Source organism: Hakea prostrata, chromosome 2, assembly GCF_041222555.1.
Source record: "Hakea prostrata isolate BN-2017 chromosome 2, UWA_Hpros_2, whole genome shotgun sequence".
Taxonomy (NCBI): domain Eukaryota; kingdom Viridiplantae; phylum Streptophyta; class Magnoliopsida; order Proteales; family Proteaceae; genus Hakea; species Hakea prostrata.
Genome location: NC_142601.1, coordinates 74675960 through 74684816, shown reverse-complemented (window position 1 = coordinate 74684816; position 8857 = coordinate 74675960). Strand labels below are relative to the sequence as shown.

The following is an 8857-nucleotide window of genomic DNA, read 5'->3' as shown; positions in this document are numbered from 1 at the left end:
TGTCCTTAATCATGATTAAATTTCCTCTCTGTACAAAATAAGAAACATCAAAATGTTCTCATTCCAATAAGTTGGAAATGTTTCTGCAAATAGCCTTTTTATGGTGCATATTTTCTATGACAAATAAGCACAATTTAAGATAAAATAAAATGTGTGGGGGGGGGGGGGGGAATAGTAGAAGATGTTCCTTTTGTGATCCTTCTTCCTTGTATAAATTCGTTTTCTTCTCAGAAAGAAATTGGTGATTTTTATTCCTTGTATAGATTCTTTCAGCTCCTCCAAAAATATTTCCTTATTAGACTCCTTGGTTTTTCTTGGTTTTCTGGAGTAAATGTACGATGACTATGGATGGAAGTATTGTTTCTGTGTATCTGATTCGAGGTGATGTCAATGAACAACAGTCAGGACAATCTTCCAACCACATTGTCGGCCTCTACATTCAATATTGTGATCATATGAGAGTTTCTTTGGCTTTTTTGAGAAGATAGTCTGAATGAACTTCTTGGTTCACTTTTGTATGCAATTCTGCGACTGCTTGTTACTACAGTTAGTGCATTAGCAATACAGTCAAGCCAGGAGCATAGTCAAGTTTCACTTTTTATGAACAAATATGAATGGTTCATCTACAAATTGGAATCCGCAACCACCACAAATTCCTGTTAGAGACAACACCACCCAAGCGGATACTGTCCAAAATCTCCTGGCACCATAACATGTTGGCCTCACACAGACCCAAAAATTCATTTTTCAAAGCAGAAAAAATTAAGTGTATTTCGAACTTGATCTTAGAACTCATTTTCCTGCAGAGGTACAAATTAGCCAAAAATAAAATAAAGATGAACATATCAAGAGCAGTTTATTGTTCAAAACCAACTTTCATACCTACATTGGAAACAAAGGAAGTGGGTCTTAATGACATTCAAGATCTTAACCTTGCAACTTATTAAAAGCCGAATGTAATAAGAAAACACAAAATAATATACATCAAAAGTCATATAATCCATCATATCTGTATCGTCTCCCACCCATCTGGTTTTTTTCCTCTCCATTCCCCAACCATCCTGAATTAAAACATTTGATCAACACCATATGCTTAAGTAAACATAAAACAGTATACCAAAAAAAGAAGAAAAAAAAAGTAAACAAAAAACATTAAAATAAATAAAAAAACCACATGCAGTGCTACTTGAGATAGAGCAGAGCAGACACTTCTCTTTTTCAAGTTTTGTATACTATTCACTGTGGATCATGAATTAAGAGGCCAACAAATACCTGTGAGAAACTCAATGGCATTCAAAAACTGACCTGGGGTGTGGGTGTGGGTGCGGGTGCCCGAGTGGGGGGAGAAAGAGGGAGAGAGAGAGAGAGGGATCAATTTTGGACATTGGATTGTTCAGATCAAGAATATGAGAACTAGGAAAGGTCATTTTGTCGGAGTAAATTGATTCAGATCAATGTTTGGATACACCCATGTAACCTTTTGAAGAACTTTATGACAACTCTATATGTCAAAAAAAAATCTCTTCAATATTACAAGAAGCTAGTGACCAGGAGAAGAAGAAAAGAAGACTAGTATTTTGCTTGGAAGCGCTGGTTGTGCCTGCAGCCGGAGCAGCTTGTTCCGGAACCGTCGCCGGAGCACTGTAGCTTTGGGCCAAAATGGCGAACCGTTCTAATGCAATCAAAATTATGAAAATACATGTTTTGGTTGAACCTCAAATGGTTTGGTTTGTTAAAGGAAACGGTTTATTTCACTTAACTTGATGTTTAATGCACATGCTTTTCAAGAAGCCACCTCATACCCTACGCCACCTCATACCCTAAGCCACCTCATACCCTACGCCACCTCATACCCTACGCCACCTCATACCCTAAGCCACCTAATACCCTACGCCACCTCATACCCTACTCCACCTCATACCCTACGCCACCTCATACCCTAAGCCACCTCATACCCTACGCCACCTCATACCCTAAGCCACCTCATACCCTACGCCACTTCATACCCTAAACCCCTTCAACACCGCCGGCGGCCCCAACACCGCCGGCAGCCGGAACCCAAAACCCAACGCCCAACACCCAACACGACCTTCGCCGGCCGCCGGAACGCAAAACCCAACACGAACTTCAAGGCCGCCCCAACCCAAGACCGCCGGCAGCCGGAACCCAAAACCCAACACCCAACTACAACAAAGCACAACTACCGGTGGCTTCTCGTTGGGGACATCGCTCTTCTCGACATCTGCAAGTTCCACAACTACCTAATCTATTTGGTGGATCTGATGGACAGATTCCTCACTACAGGGAATTGTTTGCTCAGAAGCACGTTCCTTCGGTGTAGAGCAACTGTGGGTTGTGGAAGCCATGATGGAACTGTAGGGTCTTGAAGCACTGACTAGTTTTCTGATAATCGATGGTGGTTTCAGCTTCAGAGTTAAGCACCATTGCAGCAAGTGGAAGAGATGGAACCACCATTACGCAGGTAACTCAGGCAGCCTGCAAGCTTTTTCTCCACCTTAGAGCATGTAATGGTAGCTTCTGCATACGATACAACCACCACCATGAGCGCCAGAACAAGGCACACAAGCTTCACGACAGAACAAGGCACATCGACGGCCATGGCAGTGTGCAATACCCTAACCCTATAAATGCATGATGTGAAACCCTAAAACCCCCGCCGACGGTCCATATTTCACCATATTTTTAAAATCAGATCTAACGGTTAGGACGACGGCGAGATTTTCTGATAAATTTGTAGCAGAAGCCGAATCATGACGCTTCGACAAAGAACCAATTCCTTCGCCAACCGATTTGGGAACGTTGAGATGTTCCGGGCAGGTGGTGGTCGATATGCCCGAAGTCGTAGCCATCAATCGAAGTAAACTCGAGCTGTCTTACCGACCAGAAGAATCAATTCAAGGATTGTGCAGAGAGCAAGTCCAATCAAACACAAGAATACAGACTAAAGAAAACCAATCAAATCAAAGACTCTTCCGGAACTTTGAATCGTAGAAACCAAACTGAAGCTCACAAGCAAAGCAACCCGATGAAAATATTCTCTTCTCCTCTTACTTATCTATTCCACACTTTTTGAGCTCCACCTTCTTTTCTCAGCTCGCCGCTCGCCGTGCGCCGCGCGCCAGGTACCTAAAACGAAAATGAAAGGGTGAAGGAAGCGATACATATTAGGGTTTAGGGCGGATTTTTGCTGCTGCCGACGGTTCAGATCGCACCACGTCATCAAGATGCGATCGAACGGCTGACAATCAAATAGCGGGGGTATGTTTGTAAATATTAATTTTTTTTTTTTCATTTGAAGGGTTTAAATTTTGTTAATTTACAAAGTTAGTCCTTCGTTTAGCCGAGACCCAAAACTCTCTCCCATTCGTTTAGCAGCGATTCTTCTTCGTTTGTTAACGCAACAAAGTTCGTTGATGGTTCCTCTGGGCAAAGTTCGTTGATGGTTCCTTTGGGCGTGGATGGTTCCTCTTGGCGTTCGTCCTCCGGTCGTTGATGGTTCCTCTTGGCAGGAAATTAGGTTTGGTGATATTTGTGTTTAAAAATATAGTTCCTGATCCCCACCCTCCCCTCTCTTTGTGATATTTCGGCAATTTCAGCGAGATTCCACAGTCTCTGTTTTGGGTGGAAAAATTAATTAACGCTTTTATTTGTGACGCTCTAGTATGATGAAATATTTGCCTTTGATATCATTCGTTTATGGTTTTTTGAAATTTCAGATTTCTCATTTTGACGGAGTTCGAGAACTCGAACGGCGCTGAACGAAGTCCTCTTCTCCTCTCGCTTCCCAGAACGAACGAATGTTCTCATCAGTGAGTCTCCAACAGCAGAGAGTGAACGAAATCTATTTGAACGGCAAGTCCGAACGAAACCTCTTTCAACAGCGGTCTTCAACACTTCAAAGCTGTGATTGGATTGGCAACAATGAAGTGTTAGGTCTTGGTCATGAGAGAGGATGGTAATTGTAAAATCAATGAGTTACCAGTTACTGTCACTGCAGAACAGGACACAGAAGACGTTGCCTGTCTCATCTCCATTTCTGATTCTTATTGTTTTGATGGTTAGTTATTGAGATTCATGCTTCTTGTTAACATGATTTGGGGCATTTTACCTTGTATCTTTCTTGTTAAATTGTTTTTATTTTTTATATATTGTCTATTTAATCAACTGATATCCTCCTTGGATCTGTTTTCTTCTTCGCATAAACTGATGCATCATTGTTCCATGAATCCATATTATGGAACCAGAAATCTTGATTTGATTACTGTTACGTAAGTTTGAGATTTGGTTGGTCTTCTCTAAATACATTGGTCTTTTTTTTTTGTTCTTTTAATTAGGGAGCAATTGTCAACCAACTAAAAGTCTGATCTGGAATGTTTACGGGGAGAAATCAGGACACTGCTAGTTAGTATTATAACAACCGTTGACCCGTTCAGTAGGAATGTGCAGATTGTATCTATTATTTCATTATATTAAGAATCTGAATTTTCATCTCCTGGATATGCTCTTTGTATATCTCTGTACCATCTCCTTCATTGTTGCAGATTATGGCAGATGAGTTCATTGCACATTAGAATCTGAAACTTTTTTAAGTTAAAATATAATCTGTAGTGTATGTGCAGGATGAATGAATTTCCACTCATTTTATCTTATTCCTTTCCGTTTTGTAGACATTCATTGTTTGGACGAAAACTTATAACAGGGAATGCAAATTACAAGACTATAGTACTTCAAATACAGCAGGGAATGCAAAATAGAAGATTGAAACACTACGAATAGTAGTTAGTTGCATTTTCATACATGATTTAAGGTCACAAGCTAATTTATTGCAACAGGCTCCATCCAGAATCCATGAAAGCGACTCAAAGACTGGTTAGAAAAAAGAGAGGAACTGCACACTCTTTCTCTTCATTGGGTTTGGTAGATAGTGGTAGCAGAGGCTGTTAACCTCCTCCTTGATTAAGAGCCCCTGTAAACTTCCTTTTGGTTTTTGCACCTTCAAATTCTGAATTCATCTCTCTTTTGGTCCATATCTCAATTGTATTGATTAAGAGCCCCTCCTTGTTATCACAAAAAACACTAGGATCGATTTCAATAATATTATTCAACCATGTTGGAATGTGAATTGATGAAGAGTTCAAGAGTTCAAATCTCTTTTGGAGCGGGGTTCTGCACCTTTAAACGTTAAAGTAAATTTGTACATTTACATACATACCCTGCCCTTTGATTTACAGCCGTTTGATTTACTTATGCTTACATGGCCTAATCCTCACCATTGGCAGCAGCAGGTAACCGCTGCTGCAAATAAAAATCCGGGGGTGGGGGGTTCAATGGGTTGAATCAAGTTCAATAAAATCTTTCCAAAATCTTTCCAAAAGTTGTCCCTGTGTGTGCTGTGATATTGTAACCTGTTCACACCAGAGGTCAGGGCATTCCATAATTACTGCGTACAACTGGCAATTTGTTCCAAGCTCCATAGTTTATACAAAAGATCTATCACCACTTTAATGATTGCACTCTTCAGTCAAAGATGGTACCAACTACCAAGGTTGCATGTCCATCCTGCAAAATTAAAATGCTTCTATCCACAACCAGAATACATATCAAATGTGGTTCAGTAGTTGGTAACTTCATTTTCTTATAATTTAGAAACATCTATGATATTTGAGCTTTCTTTCAATTTCATATGCTTGTACTGAACTAGTTGGTAACTCATTATGTTCCTCTTCTTATAATATCTTGGCAGCTAGAAGGATTGAAAATGGTTCTAAGGTCATCATTTCTCCATTACTTCTAGAGCTAATCCTTAAAACTGATGGTAATGGTGGTTCAAGTTCTGGTGAGACAAGCACAATGGGCATTTTATTGGTGCTATTTATTAATAGTGGTTAGGTAGAGAGCAGACAATGATCGAGCACCCATAAAAGCCAGGGAATTAGGTGTCACAATCATGGCCATTTGGACTGATTACTGTGAGTTCTCATCAACTAGACATGGACCAGTTACTCTTCTATGTTCATGATGTATATCTATTAAACATAAACACATTATGTGGTATATACTAAACATATGTGACATATGCCAGTGCGGTTAAGTAATTAGCATTTTAGTTTTTCTTGTTTAGAACTTAGGATATTGCTTTGTTTCACTTCATTCTTATTAAAGTCGGAATGTTTTTTATATTGCATTCCTGCAGCAGCTTTTATAGGTACTTTTTTGTCAAAGTAATCTTTTGATGCCTATGGATTATTTGTAAATCTTTTGTTTTCTTAGGTTGGTGGACCTTACTGGGATGTACCACTAGATAGAAAGGATTCCATAAGTGCAACCTACAGCCTTGCTGTCTCAAACATCCCCACACCTGATCAGGGTCTTCTTACTCTCGTTGCAAAGTTCATAGACCAAGGACTCTCAGTCACAGATATGGTTGCTGTTGTGGGTAAGTAAGCTTCTCATGTGGTGCTTAAAGAAACCCCAGAATAGAGATGGAATTTTGATTGTCTCTCTTGCAACTTGCAGGTTCATGTGGTGCAATTTGAAAATTGGAAATCCACCTACATAAATATCCAAAGCTCTGTTCTCCTGATCCACCCCCAGAATCCTTTTTGTCTTTTGATCATAAAGAAGGAGAAAATGGGAAGAAATCTGGGTTTGTTGCTGTGCTTCTCTAGTCTCGTTGTTGGTGTAGCAGTTGCAAACTGGAATATCTTGAACCAGTGGAAGATAGGGAAGGACTCAAATGACCTAAAGATAACCCTGAAGAACTATTGTGAAGCTTGGAGGATCAATGTCGAGCTCCATAACATTCGTGGCTATTGAGTTGTCCCTGAAGAATGCACAGATTACATCGGCAAGTACATGACCTCCACTCAATACAAGGTGAATTCAAAGAAAGCACTGGAAGAATGCACCATCTATCTCAGCAAAAACTTCAAGTTGACTGGTGATGGCAAAGATGCTTGGATCTTTGATATTGATGATACCCTTCTTTCCACTGTTCCTTACTTCAAGAAACATCGCCACAGGTACTGTACATAGGAGCTCTTGATCTGGGCTCCATTTCCTACCTTTTATCAGATCTTCCACGTTTTTCTTCTTTTTCCTTTGTCAGCAATTTCTTTAACTAATTATTGTTTTCAGAGGAGAGAAGTTCATTGTTACAGACTTTGAGAAATGGGCGTGGAAGACCAACGCTCCAGCTCTGAAGCACTCGATGAACCTCTTCAATGAGATCAAACGAAGAGGATTGAAGATCTTCTTAATGTCTTCAAGAGGAGAACACCTCAGGGATCCCACAACTGATAACCTCTTCAAGGTTGGTTGCACTGGGTGGTCTGGTCTCATTCTGAGGTTGGTGAAGTTCTATCCTTTCACTTAGTTGAATCAGAAGTTTATATTCTTCTATCAAGAATCAAGATCAATCATTAACTCAATGAGTTGTGTCTCTCACCGTCTGTTTATGATAGGGGTTATGAGAACAATGGCATGACAGTGCAAGAGTTCAAGGCAAAGCAGAGGAAGAAGCTGATCCATGAAGGCTACTGTATCTGGGAATGGTTGAATCACAGTGGCCCTGCCTTGTGGGGCTTCCTGGTGCCATGAGAACATTTAAGCTTCCCAATTCTCTGTATTACATTCCCTGAAAAGGGATGTCAACTCTTCATCATTCAAAATAAATATATGTTTGATTTTTGGATGCGGAACACGCTTTGGACATTTAATTTATTTCAAATTTTGATCTTATGATCTATTATTTTTATTTGTACTCTTTTGCCTTTCATTTTTTAGATTGTACAACTGTACTAATGGTTGTGTGGTAACTTTTCTGCTAAGTGTTGTGTGGCCAATACAAAGGAATTGGGTCTTCATCTATGCTTACAAGCTGAGTTGTATTGGTAGAATTGGATCTTCATTTGTGCTTACATTTTGGATTGTGGGTATATGTATAATGGAAAGTGGCACATTTATATTTGTAAAGTTGAATTTGGTTTTTTGGAATCAATTTTTTTTTTTAATTTAAAAAAACTTATGGCATAGGTAACAAATGACGGCGTTTTTTAAAAACGCCGGCAAAAATACCTATGCGGCGTTTCATAAATGCCGCAATAAATAACTTTTAAAGGCGTTTTCTAAAAATGCCGGCAAAAATAACATACAACGGCGTTTAGCAAACGCCGCAATAAACCACTTTTAACGGCGTTTTTAGAAAATGCCGGTAAATGTGTCGTCATAAGTCACAATTCCCGTCGTTTGCATTTAGTGCCGCGGTAACAATACGGCAGTACTTTTGCCGGCATTTTTTAAGTGCCGGAAAAAATTTACAACAGCACTTTTAAACTTACGGCGGCGTTTTCAAAACGCCGCCGTAAGCCCTTTTTCTTGTAGTGATCTTTTAAGCCCTTGTTAAAGAAGAGGAAGAATAACACAAGGTGCAAACCATTGCCACCTTCAAAGAGGCTACGGCTCGAGGCACAGAGAGTCCTCAAGGAGCGAGTACAGGCCATTGCAGAGACAAGAAAGGCATAAAATTGAGGTTCGCAATTTAAAGGAATGTGAGGGTCACTTACAATCTCTCGGACAGCCCCCTGTGGAAGTATAAGGATGAAGATTGGGTGGCCATCGGGAATGCCTTTTGTTCATCCCCATGATTTACCCAACAAGGCAAAGCTCGGTTTCCTTAAAGCATATGAACTGGGTGGACACACTGGCAAGATATGGAGTTAAGTCTAATCGAACACGGACAGGCCATGCAACCTTAATCAGTAAATATCTTGTGCTAGTTTCTCCAAGTAGCATGCATTTGGCATTACAAAACTTGTCTTATGCATGTTAGCAAGCC

The 8857-nt window shown here is 40.0% G+C and overlaps 1 pseudogene; it reads left to right on the top strand.

Annotated features, from left to right (window-relative positions):
• The first annotated feature begins 4027 nt into the window (after positions 1-4027).
• On the top strand, positions 4028-7974 carry LOC149026484 (acid phosphatase 1-like; annotated as a pseudogene).
• The last annotated feature ends 883 nt before the right edge of the window (positions 7975-8857 follow it).